Source organism: Ursus arctos, unplaced genomic scaffold (genome assembly GCF_023065955.2).
Source record: "Ursus arctos isolate Adak ecotype North America unplaced genomic scaffold, UrsArc2.0 scaffold_11, whole genome shotgun sequence".
In the NCBI taxonomy this organism is placed as follows: domain Eukaryota; kingdom Metazoa; phylum Chordata; class Mammalia; order Carnivora; family Ursidae; genus Ursus; species Ursus arctos.
In genome coordinates this window covers 17,397,182-17,418,251 of record NW_026622775.1, presented here as the reverse complement: position 1 = coordinate 17,418,251, position 21,070 = coordinate 17,397,182, and the positions used below count along the sequence as shown (strand labels likewise).

The 21,070-nt window shown below is 37.2% G+C and overlaps 1 long non-coding RNA gene across 2 annotated transcripts in view; it reads right to left on the bottom strand.

Annotated features, from left to right (window-relative positions):
- The window catches only part of LOC125281010 (uncharacterized), a 333,364-nt gene extending 315,283 nt beyond the window's left edge, over nucleotides 1-18,081 (bottom strand). For both annotated transcript variants that reach the window (XR_007187984.2, XR_008958625.1), the window contains exons 1-2: nucleotides 17,734-18,081; nucleotides 17,042-17,353 (exon numbers count right to left, since the gene is read on the bottom strand). This is a non-coding gene — a long non-coding RNA (uncharacterized LOC125281010). The remainder of the gene's footprint in view (nucleotides 1-17,041; nucleotides 17,354-17,733) is intronic.
- Between the last annotated feature and the right edge of the window lie 2,989 nt (nucleotides 18,082-21,070).

Genomic DNA, 21,070 nt, shown 5'->3' with positions numbered 1-21,070 from the left:
CTGTTTTTGTAGTCTATATTCTTTGTTATGTGTGACCACTGAAATCTGTATTCTTCTAGCTTTGTGGTCAGCTAGTGTTTTAATAGAGTTCCCTTAAACCTTTAGAGCCAAAAAAAAAGAGAGAGAGAGAGAGAAGAAAAAAAAAAAAAAGACGTCCTCTGTCTTTATACATTGTCTCTGTTTCGGGGCACTCCTTCAACAACTTAACCAGACTATTTACAACTCTGCCTTGGCCTTCACTTGTGCCTGTGTAGAGCCTGAAGATGAGCCAAAGATAACAGCTTAAGGTTCTCTTAGGCCTTTTCTGAGCATGTGTCCAGCCCTGGGCATATACATGGCTTCTTTGATTGTAGAACACAAGAGGGAGCTTTTAAAAGTTCTTATTCTCTCACATATCTCTTTTCTCAGCCATTTTGATCTGTCCATTGTTTTGACTATAAACCCTTGCCCCAGGCTGCTGTGGCGGTGCTTAGCCTTTGTATATTGTCTGCAAACATCTTCCAGGAAGCCACCCTAACCCTGGGAATATTCCAAATCAGGTAGAACAATGGCAAGCCCTTGTGCTGGTCCTTCAAGATGCTGCCGAACAGGCTGAAACCCACAGCCACAATTATTTGAGAATAAGGTCTATATTGCTCCCTCTGGCACTAGCAACCTGCACCAGCATTTCAGGCTGCCATCCTCACAGCCACCACTGATCCAGGAGTGGGGACAACGAACGAGCAGGAACTTAAAATGCTGGAGCAATGGAGCAACTTCTTTCTTCATTAAGCTTTCCCCTGGGTATAATAACTGTTGGAGAAGTTTTCAGAATTTTAAAAAAAGTTTATGATGATTTTTGCTAGCTTATTAGTTGTTTATGTAGAGGCATAAAGTTCTGGAATTCTCTAAACTGCCTAATCAGTGATGTTACCATTTTAGTGTAGTCACTTCTGAAAACAGGTGGAGTCTCCTCAAAAAGTTTAACATGCTACTTACTATATGGCCCCGTAATTCCTATTCTAGGTATTATCTGAGAGAACTGAAAGCATAAGGCCACACAAAAACTTGCATATGAATGTTCACAGTAGAATTATTCATGATAGTACCCTCCTCAAAAGGAAACAATCCAAATGTCCATCACTAATGAAATGAATAAACAGAAGGTGGTATATCTATACAGTAAATACTATTCAACCATAAAAAGAATGAAGTAGTGATACATGCTAAAGCATAAGTGAACTCTGAAAACATGCTAAATGAAAGAAATCAGACAAAAAAAGATTCATATTGCATGATTCCATTTATATGAAATGTCCAAGGCAGGCAGATCCATAGAGACACAAAGTAGATTAGTGGGTGTCAGGAGTATGGGAGGAGATATGGAGAGTGACGGCTAATATGTATGGAGTTCCATTTATGGGAGATAAAAATGTTCTGGAAATGGGTAATAGCAATGTTTGCACAAGTTTGTGAATATACTAAAAATCTCTGAACTGTATACTTTAAAATACTGAATTTTATGGCATATGAATTATATATCAATTTTTTTCTTATAAGTAGTAGTTTCTTATCCAAATTATTTCTTCTCCTGGATATATTATAGAGTATATGTAATGATACACTTGTTATTGTATCCACAGTTACTGTAGAAGACTCTGAGTCCCTCTTAAAAGATATTTTAGGAGACTCTCATTAGAGCAATTAATACTATTGTATATTTCACAGTGGTTAAAATCATGTCATAATTACTTAGTCATTTGAAATTGGCTAATTCAGGGTTAATTTCTAAATAAATACTCAGTGGCAAAAAGAAAGCAGGTTTATTTTAGAGCAAACATTCAAGTTTTTGATAATTCAGTCTTTCAGTTCTGCCAGAGTTTGCTTGATGCATTCCATGTAGACAGACAACTCTAGCAGGCTTGAGCAGGTGCCATTTGTGAAATCTAGTGGGATTAATTCTTTGTAGTTTAACAAACACAAGCCATATTACGCATTAAATCATCTCAATGTCAGCCTCCTAAAGAATTATTTAGCTTATACAAGACATAATCTGTTGCTAAGAGAGATAAAATAATAATTATTATTATAGCAGGAAAGTGTTGTAACCTTCTGACCAAGACCTTGCTGACATTTTAGGTTTTTGCATGAATTGAACTTGTCAAGTTTATATAGACAGTATTTGCACTGATTTCATTTCACATGTGTTATTGTAAAGGTTATGCTGTATTTTTCAAACAAAGTGTAAAAAAGCCTGTCAAATAACATGGAAAATCCTGGAAGGACATGTGCTGAATACTCATGACAGGTCAAAACAACAGTTTGTCTTGGTCTCATCTTAGTGCTATAAAATTCAGGACCTAAAGGGAAAACATGTTATGATAGGATTTAAAACTACTTTTTTTTTCTAGTTTAGACTAATATTAATGATTCAACATATTTGAGAAATAAGCCACATAGTACATGCTGTAGCTTTACTGACCCAGCAGTATGCTCAGAACACTTGTGTAAAAACAAAGCAAGTACAGATACTGATACTGATTGTAATTTAAGTAAACACTGACAGAACTGCAGTCTTCAAGAACATATGACTGACCACCATTTACCTTTGGTGTATTACCTACAGAATATGTGCAAGCGTTGTTTAAACCAAAAGAATTTTGCAGTGTACAACAGTGTTATATTTAATACAAATCCTCTACGGTAGAGGCTAAGCAATTGGATCACTATCAAGAACAGAATGTTTTTAGTTTTGATGAATGTTCTAACCAAGGGTAGGATTCCAAATGAAACCCAAGATACTGTGATAGGACTGACCAGTAAAAAATGAATTCTCACCAAAACCAGGAATTAAGTGAATGAATGACAAATAGCTTTAAAGATTAAGGAATTTCATTTAAAAAGTCTTCTTCCTAATAGGCACAATGCAATTGATAGTTTCCATACATTAATTATCCTTCTATGTAGTTATGCCAAATAACTAAATGGTCTTATGATTTTGAAAATGCTATTGGTTATACTCTTGTCATAATCAGAAGCTATACTAGCTTCCTATTAAATGCTATACAAACGTTTGTAACCACAATACCAAGCATGTTTTCCACTTATTAAGTATTTGTTCTTCACTTTGATTTACCATTGTGTCTCATCTTTTCTGTTGATTTACAGTTGTCAGAGTTGAACTACAAAGCAGCTAAGAAACCATGATAAATGGGAATATGCATGCAATAAATAGCAGACTAAAGATGCATCTGTTTTAGAGATCTATCCTGCCACTTGGCTAGTTTCATTTCCTGAGTAAATAACTATAATTTTCTTATTATAAACCTTACTGAACTCATGTTCAGGCAGCTGTGAATTTCTAGAGTTGCTCTACCAAGGGATGGTTTATTAACCATTTAATATGCCTTCTATCCTAAATTTTTATGGCCATAGAAAAAGTTCTAACAACACAACTCTTAGCATAATGTTCAAGTTTTAAAAACTCAAGTCTGAAGGCAGTCACAAGAGTCTGCTGTTCTAAAATTGTGAACATTTGTCCTTAGCTTGATTTTGAATTGTATAGGCCATCTTTAAATACCCACTAATTTTTCTGAATAATAAAATTAAAGGTTATTCAAATTTGTATATAGTATTCTTAAATACTCCCATCTGTAATGTGGAATTAAACAGTAAATGAAAACACGATAGGATTTAAAAATGGCATATATAGCTTATACCTCCTATTTATGAATGCTGCCCCAAAGACAGGAATGAGTCTGAATCAAAATAATATTTCCTTTTTTTCCTAACTTGTAATTTTTTGTCATGTAAGGAAATGTGTATGCAGATATTCACATATGCATTATCTCTGGTGTTTACTTGCACCTTAATTAGAAAATGGAATTTGAACAAAATTATTAAGTGCTTCTTAAATATTTTTGTAATTAGGACAAATTTCATGTACCATGCAGATAGTACTCAAGCCTAGAGCATTTTTATTATGAACAGAGCACTTCAAGAAATAATTTATGCCTTCAATTAACGAATTATATGTGTTAATAGCTCAACTTCCTCTTCGTACTGATTTCCATCAATTGTCACACTTTTTCAAAGATTTATTCAGGAAGAGTCCAGTCATGCTAGTACTCTGCTTTTCTCCATGTTGTGTTTTAGTCATTCTCACAGATCATCACTAATGAACACTTATCTTTCTCTACAACCTGAAATACAGCGAAGTTAGCTAAAAATGGAATATCTAACGTAGAAATATATATATACCCATTTCAAAGAACCAAAATATGTAGATGGCCTCATATTGCCTGAGCTACTCATTGAGTCAACTTACTCCAGAAACAGCATGGGATATCATAGCAAAGACTCAAAGTAACATGTTGTATGCAGACTACAAATGTTTAATTAGCAATCAAATTAATATTTCAAAAGCTTATAAATGTAGTATATTTTATTAGAGAATATACACCTTCTAAAATTTTTACCCAATTTTTTACTTCCTTTATTACTCTGGGAAAACAGGTATGTTATATTAAGTGATTGCTTTCACTGAAAATTAAAACAAATTCAACTTAAGCTTTATTATAAGTTCAAAATATAATAAAGCTATTCAAAATGTAGCTAATAACCCCTGGATGACTATGACTTCCAGGTGGTTTTCCTCCTATTTCTATCAATCCTATTGAGGAACAATCATATCCTCCTAAGAAAGGGCTGATTGTCCTTTGCCATAGCAACAAGTGACCACCAGAACCAAGTTTTTAAATATTCCACCAAATAAATAAAAACTCGTTCTGTTATCAAACCTCAGAAAGCCAGCCAATCAGTGACAAGCAGCTGTTTCTGAAGTCAGCAAACTAGCAGCAGCCTCTCTGAAGTGCATATATTTTACACAAGTCAAGTAGTCAGTCTTGTTCAAATAACCAGTTTTGTAGCAAAAAAAAAAAAAAAAAAAAAAAAATCAATCCCTAAATTCTACTCTTGCTTCTGAAAGTCCATCAAACCTTGAACACCAAGCTTCCCAACCCCCTAGGTAAAATTAGCTCTCTGCTTCCTCAGAAAGACTGTGCCTTAAGAGTACAACTCTGCTTGGGTCAGTTGGGTGGCTTAGTCATTAAGCAACCGACTCTTGATTTTGGCTCAGGTTATGATCTCAGGATTGTGAGACTGAGTCCTATGTCAGGCTCCATGCTGGCCATGGAGGCTGCTTAGGAGTCTCTCTCTCCCTTCCCCGCCTTAAAAAAAAAAAAAAAAAAAAAAAAAAAGAGTACAACTCTTCCTGATTTAGCAAGCAGTAAGTACATTTAGATTTTGTGTTGGCTGTTGAGTGATTATCTTTTTTACATTGTAATTATGATAGGTCAGTGTGAAAAGCAGTAGCATTATCTCCTTTAGAATTGAATACAAAGCTTAAATAAGTAAAGGCATTTATTTTTCTCAATTAACAGGAAGTCTAGAAGGAGGAACCAATAGGGATCAACGAAGTAATCAAAGGCTCAGATTCTATTTTTATGCTCAGCCATCATTGCTGACATCTTAGGGGGGAAAAGAAAAGAGGAAAACAGATTTTGGGTAGGTAGCTAACAGTGACTGCCATGATAGTACAGCAGTTAAGAGTTCCGTTTCTGTAATTATGTCCTCTGGGTTAAATTTTTTGTTCTTCAACTTATTAGTGGCATGACATTGGATAAATTATTTAACCTCTCCCTAAACCTTAGTTTTGTCTGTCTTTTCTCTGTCTCTACAGAGAACTTCAGTAGGAATTAAATTATGTAATAACTGTAAGGTATTTAAAACAGTAACTGAGTAATAAATATTGGTATCATTATTACTATAGAAATGTACTTATGTTCACTGCTATTGGTTTTTCTTAAAAAGTAGCATCACAGGTAATATTAACTCCGGTGAGTTTTCTATGCAGAAAAGATAGAAGAGCAAACTAAGGTATATTTTTGCCCTGACGAAATTGGCTTAACAACTTAAAAAAAAGTGAGAAAAAAATTGTACCAGATTATATTGATAAAAAGTAAGAATAAGACTGTTTGCATTTTAATTTTAGCTTCCTTTGACTTTAATCTCCAAGTTTTCATTTGTAAAGAAATCTAGTCTAAACATGGTGAAAATTATTGACTGGTCCAACTTCCAAAAAAAAACAAAACAAAAAAAACAACCACACACATTTGATGAAAGTTCATGAACTTTGGCAAAACTTTTGTTGAACCTCCCTGAGTTTCAGGTTTATTTGAAACTAGAACCAGGTGAGTCTCAGATTTTGTTATTAATGTTTCACAAAGTTCTACAAATAAAACATGATTTACGCAACAAGTAGAATTTGATCCTTACCTGTTGCTGTCTCCTTCAAAATTTCTCAGTACTTACATCTGACTTTTTATGCTTTATACAGTAATTTTCAGGCTTTGCCTTACATATTTTTAAATTTTATTGTCAGGAACAGGGATAAATAATATTCTTATTCAATAAGAAAAATATCTTTTCATGGTAAGGTTTTCATTGACAATTTCCAGAAATTCACTCTCCCTGAGAAGGGTATAATTGCGTAGGTATTTCTTCCTCTTATGTAAACAAATGCAAGTATATTTTTGCTTAATTTATTTCAATTTTTTTTGCTTAATTTTTTTTTTCAATTTTTCAATGTACACATATTAATCTCAAATGGATCAGCTTCAGTTCAGGGTAGTTACTTATGTATATTCTATATACAATGATTTTAATGTTCTACATTCTTCATTTCTTGATAAATACCACATTGATTATTTACTGACATGTCATTTCTTATTTTAATACAGAGAAAAAAATGACAAAAATGACATGATATATATTCTAACTTGTTCAGTAATATTGTGTTATATAGGACCCAAGTCAAAACATTTATTTTTATAATAATTCACCTTTTTATATCAGTGACAAAATCCCTGTGAATACAGATTTCCATAACTATAATTAGGTGGGTACTGAAATGTTAATAGGTTATAAAATTCCCCTTTTCTAGGTAATATGGTATAGAGAAGACAGCATGCTTAAGTAATTTGTCAGCAATTCAGTGGGTACTTCTCCCATTGCAAAATGCATGGTGAAAAAAACAGATCATGGAAAGGCCATTGAAAGGCCTGTAGTGTAACACATATGTAAGAAAGTAAATCAGTGAGGACAAAGTTGTATAATGTAAATTGAATTAAGTACAAAGAAAAAATAATCCAAAAGCAAGAAGAAACTGTTTTTATTAGTTTTATGTGTTATTACAAGAGTGTGGCTGTATTCACTTATTTATTTTTTTTTAATGATACTTTCTACAGCTTTCTACTGAAAGAAATAAAGATAGAAAAAATGATCCAAGTATGAGGCTCAATGAACTTTCACGAAGTGAATTTTCCCATGGAACAAGCAGTGAGATCCAAATAGAGTGCTACCAGTATGTTAAAAAGTCTCCTTGAGCTCCCTTCTAATCACTACCCACACCATGTTTGAAGAGTAACTACTGATCTAACAAAATGGATTTGTTTTATATGGTTTTGAAATGTACATAAGTAAAATCACACAGCACAGACTCTTCTTGCATCTAATTTCTTTCACATACCATTACATTTTTAAGGTTCATTAATGTTTGGAATATAACAGTAATTTCCTTACTCTCACTGATGTATAATATTCCACAATTTCTTTATCCATCCTATTGTTGGTGGACATTTTCACTGTCTCTAATACATATTTTTATGAATTTCTACTGTTGTGTATCTAGAGTAAGAACTGCTGTGCCATAAGATATGCATATATTTGGCTTAGAGAATACTGCCATACAGTGGACTGGTAAAAGGGTTTTTTACCAATTTACATTCCCACCAATTGTATGAACATACCTATTGTTCCATGTCCTCTCTTTTCATCTTTGCAATTTCCATCTTAGCTATTCTGGTAGGTAGCTAGTAGTAGCTTACCATTTTTTATTCGAGTCCCCTTTCATCTGTTTGTTGTGCAATGACTGTGACTTTTTTATTTATTAGATTGGCTGTCTTTTAAAATTATTTTAGGAAAACTTTATATATTCTGAATATGAGTACTTTGCCAGAAATATGAATTGTTAATATCTCCTTCCTCCATGTGGTTTGCCACTTCATTCTCTGAATGTTGTCTTCTGATAATCGAAAGTATTTGATTTTAATGCAGTCTAAGTAAGCAATATTTCCTTTTCTAGAAAGCAATATTTTCTTTTCTAGCAAACTTTTCTATATCCTATTTATTTGTTTTGCTTAGACCAAACAATACACCCTGATATATCAAGCATGTGGGCAGCTAGTTTGTGACTTTTAGGCAATTAACAAAAAGACTAAAGTGCATTTAGGAGAGAGATATAATCAACACTGTGTTTTAGATAGACCAGTGATATTGACTGAAATGGATTTAGGGGAGACAGCCTTACTGCAGGTAGATCAATGAGAGAATATGTAATCACTTGTGTGAGAGATAATATGCCTACAAACTGAAGCCGTAGCAGGGAAATTAGAAGTGAAATAATTCTAGGATTTAGACGATTAAATTAGTACAACTTGGTGATGACTAAAGAAAAAGAAACAGAGAAATCATGAATGTTGGCTATCTGGCTTGGGTGATTAGATAACAATATCATTAATCAAAACCAGGGGCTATATTTTGATGAGTACATTTGACAAAAGTTAGTTTAAGCTGTATTGAGTTTAAAATGCTTATGGTATGTGTATGAAATACAGATCTGGGTAACTGTTTTTTCTTCTTTCTGTACCTCTTCATTTTCTATTTTTTAAAGAATTAACATATATTAAATTTGTAATAAGACCAAAAAGCAATAAAAATACATCTGCTTCACTCCTCTACCCACTCATACAGTCAAATATGAAAATGAGTGACAGCTCACTGACCCAGAATCCTAGTGCCCATGTGAACCACACTTAGTTAAGTCTTCTTCATGGATAATCAGATTCAGGATCCCTGATCCAGAAATAAGTCCTGTTTCCACATGGTGTCCGAGGCTCAATAATCAGTAAATCTTGGTAACTTTCATTTACTGGACTGGCTTTGGCCTCGTTCCCTTGTTTCTGATCTGCTCTGTTCTCAGGTCCATCTAGGTCTGTGGCTATTCTCTGAATCTATTCCCCTACAGTTCACTGTCAGCCTTGTTCTTATCATTTCTGTTCTCTGGGGAACAGGGCTCTCTCTCTTATGTATAGACAGACCTTTTTGAAATCAGAATTGAATATTTGCTGATAAATAGATCCTTGCACCTGCACCCTGCATACTGTTTACAAACCCCAATGTCGAGTGTTCAATGTCTTTTTTGTGTAAGTCAATTCACTAACTTATGTTACTTTTTGGACCCTTTAGGCATTTTGGTTTGCTACCCCAACAAAATAAATGCTTTTAAAAAAAAAAAAGAACCATTACAGACAAGACTATAAATTTAAAGAAAACTATCCAGCATAATTAGCATGTGAGTTGTTCAGTAACTCAGTTGATGCTGCTTCACTGAGCAAAAACTGATTTCCTAATGAAGACGCATAGAGAGGAGTCAGATTCAATTAGTCTGGGAAAATAGTTATCCTCAAGAGAAATGTTAATTTCTCATTGCAATAAAAAAATATATACTTCCTGACACATTTTGAAAAAACAGTTATACAAGAGGAAACAAAATAAAGAAACTAGAAGTATCTAAATATCTATTTTTAAAGATCTTTTGGTGAAAAGTGTTAAGGGAAATGATAAATAGTTGCTTGCAGTTTAGGATTATGATACCTTGGCTAAGATGTTATATAGTAGCTGTTACCATTATATCTTGGAAGGAAATCAGAACCTAGATTTTCCTTGTATTTCACATTTCACCTCGTTTGACCCCCAACCACACAAAGAGCAAAACGTTTTCCAGTGTTGTCAACATCACATGTTACCACCCAGCTTGACCTAGAGTGCTGATATACTGGGCTGCCACAGAACACTGTGCAGGTCATGCTTGCCAAGTCTAGATGCACCATTTGCTACCCTAAAAGTGAACAGTGACCGATCTGCCAACTCAGTAGCCATGCCAGTGTGAATTAACTCACATTCTTAAGAAACAAAATCAAACTCTGAAGACACAAAATCAAACTCTGAAAATGTTCTGCAGGACTTTCATTTTTAGGTCTGAGGATATGATCCATCATTGACTGTAATATAATAAGAGAGACACTGCAAATGAGAGTTTAGGCCAGTAGCTAGCAATACTCCTACTCAATTTCCTACCCCCAATTTTTACTTCCTTAACTTCAGCACTTTTATTCATGTTTCAATTAACAGTCACGAGAGCTTTGAAACAGAAAAGCTTGTTGCTTCCTCCACTAACCCAACTGACAAGCTCCCATTTGCCTTCTCAGAAAAGTTTCTCCCTTTCACCGGAAACACTCTCAGCCAATATTCCCTCTGTGTCTCATAACAAAGCCAGCATCGCAGCCCAGGCAGCTCTGCTCTCAAGGGTTTTTCAGTAGTTCAGTTGGTTGGGAGGCAGTAACTGTCATCTGACCCTTGTATTGCACATATATACAAGCTAGATGGAGAAACAAGGTGGGCAGAGCTGAGAACTGAGTAAGGAGAAGAAAGAGAAAGAGACAAAAACAGAGTTTGGGATCTAAAGAGCCCAAACACTATTTGGTTTGGCTTTCAGGCATGGCAGCTTAGCAACAGGAAATGTCAGCTTATTAAAGACTTCACATGGCATCATCAGACGACAGCCATCAGACCGCTTGGCAAGGTTCCCAAAAGCACACTGAGGGGAGAAAAACAATATGAATCAATATGAATGTCTTTATTTCCTTTCTAAGAGAGAAGAGTTTACGAGGCTGGCTCATTTGGCAAGCTGTTCACAGAACTATTTTGATTGCATTGGCAAGGATAAGAGGATGCATAAGGAGATCTCTCAGCTCTGATACCAGTTTTGAATTCCAGTGATTATCCTGTATACTGTTGACCTGATATCACTGATGTGATAGAGCTGTCTCGGGTTGGCAATTGCAGAAACATCACCAAAGGAAACCATTGTTGGTTAAAGTTAGCCATTTTCATGTGTAAAGAAAAACTTTTTTTTTTTTTTTGGTCAGAAGCAGGTCAGAGCCAGAGCCACCCTGAGGTCTATTATTTTAGGGGTCAAATTTCAAAAAAGATGCATTTATCATGCTTATCACACCTGCAAATATACCACTTGTGTTATCTTCCTCACAGTGTATAACTTTGCTCTTACAACTGCTGGCCAAAAGCCCTTGCTATTAGGGGATAGATACTACTTATCTAAAGCTCAGAGCCTATTGAATCATTTGTTACAGAACTTTAGTTTCTTCTTGCCCCAAAGTGAAAGAAGAAACACACTCACCTCTCTAGTTACATGGCACCATGTGTTTCATCCCCTGGAAAGGAACAGAACACTGAAGGAGAAACACATTATAAGTTCCATGAACATCTATTAGTCTATTGACTAGTCTGTGTGCTTTTGTTTCCCTTGGCATACTTGATCAGCAGCTCCACTAACCAGTTTCTACAGCCTCTGAAGCTTTATTGCTACTAAAACCCATAGCTAAACATAAAGGAGCAAATAGAAATCAATACACTCTGTCTTCACTAAGATTTTTAGGATATTCCCCGAACAACTTCCTCACTCATTACAAAATGCATATGCCACTGAAGCAGCAGACATGGATTCATTCACAGTTGAGGAAGTTGCCTTTGCCTTCAATACCCATGCCGGTATCCTTTATTCTTCTTGGCATCTATCCCTTTTAATCACACCATCCTTGGAATGCCAGGCCAGGCAGATTTAGTCACTAAGAAAGCCCACAGGGATCTGCTAGCAGCCGACAGAATAAAAGGGTGTTTGTGGCTAAGCAGGGACTCATGACCTCAATTTCATCCCAGACACTTACAAAGCTTCTTCATACCTAGTGAACCACAATGAACTGTGGAACAATTGTCAATTTCTCAAAGAGGCTCAACTCTGATGGCCTTGGTTATTGCTTCAAAAGATATCTTAGATTCTAGGGGCGCCTGGGTGGCTCAGCCATTAAGCGTCTGCCTTCAGCTCAGGTCATGATCCCAGGGTCCTAGGATCGATCCCTGAATCAGGCTCCCTGCTCAGCGGGAAGCCTGCTTCTCCCTCTCACGCTCCCCTTGCTTGTGTTCCCTCTCTCGCTGTCTCTCTCTGTCAAATAAATAAATAAAATCTTAGAAGAAAAAAAAAGATATATCTTAGATTCTAGACCACACTTGAAAATATGGTCTGCTCCTCCAAGGAAAATAGATTTTCTTTATTTTATATATGCTCACCTGTCTCAGGTTACCACACAGTGCTATAATGATAACTACCACTCTAACTTTGCTCATTACTCACTACTCCTTTTTGTTTGTATAGAATAGGTGATAAGTTAAGGATCTAGAATATATTAAAAGAGGTGATTCATTTAATGGCGTGAGTCATATTCATACTGTTCATTCAACCAACAGTGCACAGTAAGAAGGAAGATAAGTTTAAAAATGCATGAGTAAGTTTCCAGGCGTTATTTAAGGGAATAAATATATTTTATTTTAATAGGCCAAACTACTTTACTGAGGGTTAAAACTGACATTTATTCTTCATATGGTGTGATCCAAACATAGGTATGTAAGTCAAGGCTTTTTGTGACTAACAGAAATAATTTCTTGATAATTTAAATCAGAAACAAGAAATTAAAGTACATTGCACAGCTCACACAACTTCTAGGACAGCCAGAGAACTAGGTTTAGAGGCTATGTACATAATCAGAATTGACACCATAATGCGGAACTGTCCAGTGAAGCCACCACTGCTGCTATCACCAAACAGACCCTAGTATTGTCTTTAGAACTTCAGCTACTATTGGCCCTGGAAACTAAAGAGTTTCCTCTTCCCACAGCAAAACGAATTTTACGTGGCACCTATTTCTTTCAGTCATTAGATCCCAAATCAAGGTTTGGGATTAGAGTATCTGATTGACAGATCCTAATTCATGTGCACACATCCTAACTGCACATAAGGTTGGAAAAGACTGTATTCAGCATTTCTGTCCCTAAATTAGGAGATGGACATTGCCAGAATTCAGAGATAGAGAAAGAATAATCATTTGACTTTTTGACAAATAATTAGTGGTTTTGCTTCAAAAACCAAGAGCCTCTGCTGCTATTCTTTTATCAGAGTTTGCTACAAACTCCCTGGAGATCTTTATTTATCACAAACCTATTAGTAACAATTCCTCAAGACATAAGTAGCATCAACAGCCAGAACCAGGTGGGAAAACTTCTCTTGTTCTGAACTTCACTGAAAGTTGGTAGCTTTGGTAGCAATCCAGTAATGGATCAGAGAAATACATCCAAATGAGGTATATGTCCTCTTCAAAATCTAAAGATGTAATGAAAACATTGTGCTTCTTTCTTAGTGGTATGAGAATAAGGTGCAGCAACTCACCCTGTACTGTGAAAATCCCAGACTACTGGATCAGTATAACTGATTTTTTTCTCTTGCCTCAGTTTCCAATATGAATGTATAAATACTGTCTTTATTTAAAATATTGATATTTTATTTGTTATGTATTATTTGGCAGTGATGATGTTTTTCTGATTATTGCATTAAAATATTTTCTATCTTGATTACTGAATTTTTTAGTGCCCCCTAAACTGTGTACCCTCAAAGAATGTCTCACAAATGTTGGGTCTGCTTTCAGTCAATTCTCAGGGATATTCAACTTTCCTATTTCCAGGAGCTCCTATTATATTAAAGGAGACAAATAGAACATGTACTCTGGGGAACATAAAGTTCTGGGTCGGGGTATGTACATTTGAAATAGGATAGCAGGGATGGTCTCACAGAGTAGGTGACATCTGAGGAAAGACAAGAAACAGGGAATAGAGACCTAGATTCGTGTTCACACAGATCGGTTTGGTTCTTAGAAGGCTACTCATTGACCTGGGCTTAGGAACCTGGTGATCAAGTGACTATTGACAAACATCTTGAAAGATCACACATTTGGCTTATCATTCAGTCACGTGTCTATTAAGATAAGCTTTCCAGGGGTGCCTGGATGGCTCAGTCAGTTAAGCAACTGACTCTTGGTTTCCGCTCAGGTCATGATCTCAGGATCCTGGGATCCAGCCCCCCATGGATCCCTGCATGGGCTCCACCCTCACCAGGGAGTCTGCTTAAGGATACTCTCTCTCCCTCTCCCTTTGCCGTTCCCTCCACTGTGCTCTCTTTCCCTCCCTCGCTCTCTAAAATAAACAAATAAATATAATATTATATATATAAATATATATATAAATAAATATAACATTATAATATAATATATATATATAAATAAAAGCTTTCCCTCCTTGCCTCAGTAACTAAGGTCTCTGCTCTATTACTTGGTCTCTGACCCTTGGGGATTCTGGTCTCCCCACTGAAATCTGGTGTCCAATTTAATACATTAACTCCCACAGCATCTCTGGCCAACATGAAACACTCATGCTCATCCAAGCCTTTAACTACAGTTTCCAGAATGCCCTGAGTGCCAATTACAACGTAAAATCTAAAAAGAGAAGGTTTATGGGCTTATACATTTAAAAGTAACTACCAGATTTTGTAATTATATATGTACATATTTATATATATTATTACATTATCATTATATTACGTTTTATTATTATATTTATTACATATATAATTTTATACATATAAAAATCTGAAGGATACATATAGAAATAGATTATCAAGAAACTAGACCAAATAGGAAAAAGATCATTTTGTACTGAGCTGAGTTTATCAATACATATGTGCATTTACCAGAGTGTCTGAATTCAGTGTGCAAGCTCAAGCAGCTGGGAGTGGTTCTAACTTGTTTGCCTGGTTGTTTTTATTGAAACCTGGACTCAATAGTGATCTGAACTACAAAAAAAAAAAAAAAAAAAAAAAAATGGAGATGTCAAAAATTCCTTAGAATAGCATGAAGAAGCAATCTACACACTTAGGGAATTCTATCCATTGGAGTACATTTATCACATGTCATTTATCCACTAACCCTTTTCCTTTCCCTTCAAGAAGGCTCTGAAGACTGCTGTCAAGACACCGAGAAATAGGTTTTTGAGAAACATATTGTTATTTTATTAAACATATATTTGTTAATCTGGATATTTTCAACACATGCTTAAATAGAATTACTATTTCCTGAAGAATGTCCTTGCTCCCAATGTTACATCCAAATAAGACATAACTATCATATGGCAGGATATGCCCCAGTTTATAATTGATGTGAAAAAAATCAATATGGAAAATTAACTCTCTTGCTTTAAGGGTTGGTAAAGTTTCTCCTGATAATATTTTATGTACCTTAATGTTTTCACTCTAAGACAAAAAGCTTATTTATTTTATTTTGCAAAATATTATAAATTGAAGGGATTCCCATTGCAATGAGTATGTCTAACTATTTTTCCAAGACTTCAGAAGAAGGTATTAGCTCTCTAACTAACCGACCTTCATTTCTAGGAAAACAATATCTGTTTTACAGGGCCAATATTTTTTTTATAATAATATTTTTTATTATATTATGTTAGTCACCATACAGTACATCAGGGCAAATATTTAAACACCAAAATAAATTCTAAACGAATATGTCGGAGCCATAATAAAAACAGAAAAATCTGTTTCTGATAGATTTAAGTTTCTTGACTCTGCCTTGAATCATGTAAGGCTTCTCACTTCCACTCCAGTAGCTTCAAGTTCACTACTGGAATGCCCAATTAACACATCAATACTCCAGAGGTCACCACTTCAAACCCTGAGGCCAGACTCTCAGACCACATGTGGGTCACCTGAATCTAAACTCCTCCTCATCATCACGCCTCCTCCCATAATTCTGAATTATAGGTATATCAGATTTATATTGTTTTTTACCTTTTCACTATCTCTAAAGCATCACCACATTTCTCCTATTACTTGCAATAGTATTTTTAGATCAGTTTTTGCTATCTATTTCTGTAGGCATAATCACTACTCAGTATGGCATTATTTCACTCTCCCCTTGACTATTAAAGGATATTTTTACAGAATATGTTATCCTCATTATTTTCCTCTGTATTCAGAATTATCTTTCCCAAAAGTATTTCCCATCATCATGTACTTGCAACTTACCTTGAAATTAATAGTAGCACTTCATTGCCAGGCAATTAAATTAAACCCCTCTGCCAACCTTCAAGGAAATTTAAAAATGTATTCTCTTTCTTCTTCAATATGGCTTCTTGCTTGAAGAAAATGTGCCTCTCAGAGAAGTACCCCTTGCAGACCTGCCCAGGGAAGCCCCAGCCTGCCAGGAGGACGCATCCGGTCCTAAAACCACCACCGCTGTCAGCCCTCAGAAGGCTGGAGGGGCCTTGTCCTTAAGTCCCCGGAAGGAAGAGGCCGGTGACCTCTGCAATGGTCGACCCTTTGAAAAGTGGCCCCGAAGGTGAGAATTTGACTTGAGAGGATGCCTCCAGCACAAGGAAATGGGGAAGAGATCCGGCCTCAAACCTCGCTCCAGGAGACTGAAGACAAGGCAGGAAAGACTCCCCACCCCCACCCCAGGAGGCAGGCGAGGGTCCCATTCCCCCTCTTCCAACCTGGACTAGGTCAACGTGAACCCGGCGGGAGGTGGCACAGAGGCCGGTCGCCGGAAAGTGGCGACGGCCGGCAGGCCAGGCCTGTAGCTCTGCCCCTAGACACTGGGCCCGCCGCCACAAACGACTCAGCTCCCCGCCAGCAGATGGCACGCCGGTGGTGCAGCCCGCGCAGGGGCCGAAGGAGCGGTGGGCGAGGAGGGAACAGCGGACCCTTGGGGCGCATGGGCTCCCACTGGGTCCGTGAGCCCACAGCCAACCCAGCGCCCCCTTCCCCTCAGCGGGGCCCGCACGTGCCTGAGACCTGAGTGAAGAGTCCTTCCCCGAGGAGCTGAGGTTCTAGGCACCGGGCCGAGGTAGATTATCTGGAGCAGTTAAGGACTCTGTCTTTAAAAAGCCGGCCCTGAAGAAACAGTCGGCTTACCTCAAGTTCAGCGGCTCCTGCACAACAGCCCTCAGAGCCTGGCGGGCGCCCCCGAGACACTGCGTGGGATGCGGACGCGCCTGGCCCCGAAGTCCGCCTGAGTAGAGGCTGGAGGAAGTTGGTTGCCTGGGAGCTCCGGTAGTTCCTGTGTTGTATCCACTTCCGTGTGTTCCCGCCCAGAGACCCGCTGCTGCCCATGCGGCCCATCGTGGACGTGCCGCAGTGCGCCAGAAGGACCAGAACCGGCCGCGGAAGCGGTACAAGAGAAGAGCCTGCTGCTGAAGGGCAGGTGAGGCGCTCCGCATAAAATGCCTGCAGATGGGAAAGATCATGGACATGGACAGGTTTAAGCGGACTGTGTACCAGGCGAGGAAGGAGGCCCAGAGACAGAAAGAACTTGCCAACTGACCAGAATCAGTGATGACCTCACTTCCAAGATGGAGAAGATCTGACATGGAAGTTCCTGACTAGTACCCATCCTCCCTCCTGTCTGGCTGTGTCTAATTCTGTTAGAAGGTTCCATGCCCTTCTTTCTTAACTTCAACTCGTTTTTAAACTAGATTGCGTTAAAAAGAAAACTAAATACAGTTTCCCTTAAGTTAAAAAAGAAGAAAGAAAGAAAGAAAGAAAGAAAGAAAGAAAGAAAGAAAGAAAGAAAGAAAGAGAAAACTGACGTTTCCTGTAATACTTACGAATTTTTGACTGTTCCCTTCCCTATTCTTCCCTGCCTCTACCTGAAATATAGTTTTTCCTTGACTTGAATCTACATGTATTGCTTAGCTCTTTCTGACTTCATGTCTGTACTCTGTGTTCTCCTATGTACAAAGTCCGTACAAAGCCTTCAAGCCTGTGATTACATCATGGAAGCATTCCTAGGTCTTTTCTAAATGTGTGCACACTGTGTCTTCCACACAAGATTGTCTCGTTCCTAAGCACAGATTTTCCTATTTGTTTTCTAATAGATCCTAGAGAGTTAATGAGGAGGCTTCAGAAAATCCATGACCGCCCCCCCTGCCACAGCATTATATTATACAACAAAAAATGTTAAGAATCACTGATACATTCTAGCAGGAATAACTTTACAGATGAAGAAACTGAAATCCAAGGTCAGAAAACTAAATTACTTGAAGGGAATAGACTTTTTGAATCCTGTTCCTTTCAACTTCTGAACTCAATTTCACATACTCGAGGGGGTATAAAATTCCATGAAATGTCTTCAAAATCCATTACCCTGCCTGCAGGCAGAATTTGTCATAAAGATCCCAGCAGATGCAACCCATGATACTATTAAAGATCTCCTGGGAAAGGAATTTCATAATTTCCTTCAGTTTACTTTCACACAAACATAAAATCAGCCTTTAGAGCAACCAATACATTATATTACTTTTCTTTCTTATATCCTGAAAACACACACACACATATAGACCCTAGGGCCTTCATATAAGAGGAAATCAAGTAAAAGTGTAATTTACCTTACTTATACTCTCTATCAAATATTATTTCAACTTGAGCTTTATTTGAATATGAAAATTAAACAAAACAATATTAAATTAGTTTTTATATTTTTGTTACATAAAAACTCAAGTTGATAAACTCAAGGTTATCCACAAATCCTTCAACCAAGTAAACAACTATTTGTGCTGTTAATATGACACATTTATTCTGCCTTTGTGAGGTTGCATTGAAAATGGAGGTCCCTGCACTGGCCTGTGCTCATGGAGTAACAACAGTAGCAAAGTTTCTAAACAAGCTCTCATATCCCTAAGCCATCTCCAGGCTACAGAGAGCCTCTCACAGATTGGGTGGGAATAGAACATGATTTTTCTTCCTTTTTTATTATTTTATTTTATTTTATTTGAAACAGAGATAGATAACAGAGACAGAGCAGCAGGGGGGTGGAGGTAGAGGGAGAGGGAAAAGCAGACTCCCTTCTGAGTGGGGAGCCCAACATGGGGCTTGATCCCATGAGATCCCTGAGATCATGACCTGAGCAGAAGGCGACGCTTAACCAACTGAGCCACCCAGGGGCCCAGATCTTTCTTCCTCTTAATTTTAAATGCCTTTTGCAATGTCCAGGAATCCCTACTCCTTCAGACAGCTTGCTGTCACTCTGCAACAAAGAGTAGAATTTTCAGTGATTTTGCACTTCCTAAGTTCAAGTGAAACTATTTCAAATCATTCCCATTTCCATCCCCAAATGTCTATGGCACAGGAAAACAATAGAAAAAGATTGAACATGATGAATAGCAGTCAAACTAAATCTCTTGACAGCATGATCCCTCAAAATAATGTTGTAGGTCAGCTTTTTTTTTTTTTAAGATTTTATTTATTTATTTGACAGAGAGACAGCCAGCGAGAGAGGGAACACAGGCAGGGGGAGTGGGAGAGGAAGAAACAGGCTCCCAGCAGAGGAGCCCGATGTGGGGCTCGATCCCAGGACTCTGGGATCAGGCCCTGAGCCGACGGCAGAGGCTTAAGGACTGCGTCACCCAGGTGCCCCTGTAGGTCAGCTTATGTACAGAATCAAAGGGGCTGAGTCTAAAAGTGGCAAACCGTTTTGCTTTTTTTCCAGCCTAAATCATTAGTGATGTTATGGGGCAGGGGGAATAAACTGATCAAGCAAGCGTAATCCTCAATGCATAGGGTCATACTGGAAGAATGGACAATTTAGCAGTTGGAGAGAGAAGAGCTGATGGAGATGGATCAAACAATCCTAGCTACTGCTAGGAAACCATCCAGATGATTGTTTGGGAATTATAAAGCTCAAAAAGGGAACTGAAGCTTGACCTGTAACAACTTTGGGAAAGGATGTAGAGCAAGCTGACAGAATCATTGTGGCTTGCTTCAATATGGATATGGGAATAAGAAGTTGAATAAAAGAGTTGGCATGGATAGATGTCTGGAAATAAAATCACAGTCCCCTTCAGCAAGTTTCACATACAAGTAAAAAGTTGTGTAAGTAAAAATAAATTATGCTGTTCCTTTCCAAAAGGAGACTTTTCTTTGATATCTCTGCCTATCTGCCTTCCTGAGGTCCTGACATACCCAAAGAGATTGTTCAAGGTGTGCATTGTTGCATTTTAGAAGATAGTCTAAACTCTAAAAACACAGTGATTGAGTACTGCCCAAGCACTGAAGAGTGGCTAGTCAGATGCTGTTATTTTCCCAGGATGCTTTCTCTGTAGGGGGTACAAAAATGGCCATTTTCTTTTTTTTCAGTGACACTATGGTAGAGTGAAGTGGTTGAGTGGATATTCATGACATAAGAACTATAATACTTTTGGCCAATTGCTATTCTTATTATTTCAATGTGTCTTTGAATAAGGGTTGGTCTGAAAAAGGGGGATGGGGAAGTCTCGTATAAAGAGGCAATCTGTGTTCAGATTGACTTTTCTAGTTCTTGTTGCACAGGGAATGACAAATGTCTTCCTGAAAGAAAGTCAAAAGGCATTATTGTTTTGTCCTCAAGCATCAGCCTTACCAAGCTGCATAGAAAATTGGTAGCAAAAGGGGGAGTGTCAGCAGGAGGAAAAGAGGGAAAACATTTTTGGTGTATAAGCAAAGACACATATGCCCCAAAAAGAGAAGGCAATGTTGTTTTTCACCATGAAAGATAAAAGAAACTTTTAACATTAAAGTGTGACTTGTTCTTGAAATTTCTCAGAATATTTTTGGAGTCTCTTTAATTGAGCTATAATTGACATACTACATTAAATTAGTTTTAGGTATACAATATAATGATTTGATATTTGTATATATTGCAAAAGGATCACCATAAAAAATCTAGTTAACATCCATCACTGTACATAGTTACAGATTTTTTCCTTGTGATGAGAACTTTTAAGATTTACTCTCTTAGCAAGTCTCAAATATGCAACATAGTAGTTTTAACTATGGTTGCCATGCTGTATATTACATTCCCATGACTTATTTATTGTATAGAGATTTGTACCTTTGATTCCCCTTACCCATTCCCCACCCCCACCCCCACACACAAACACTTCTGTGTCTATGGGGTTGTTTTTGTTT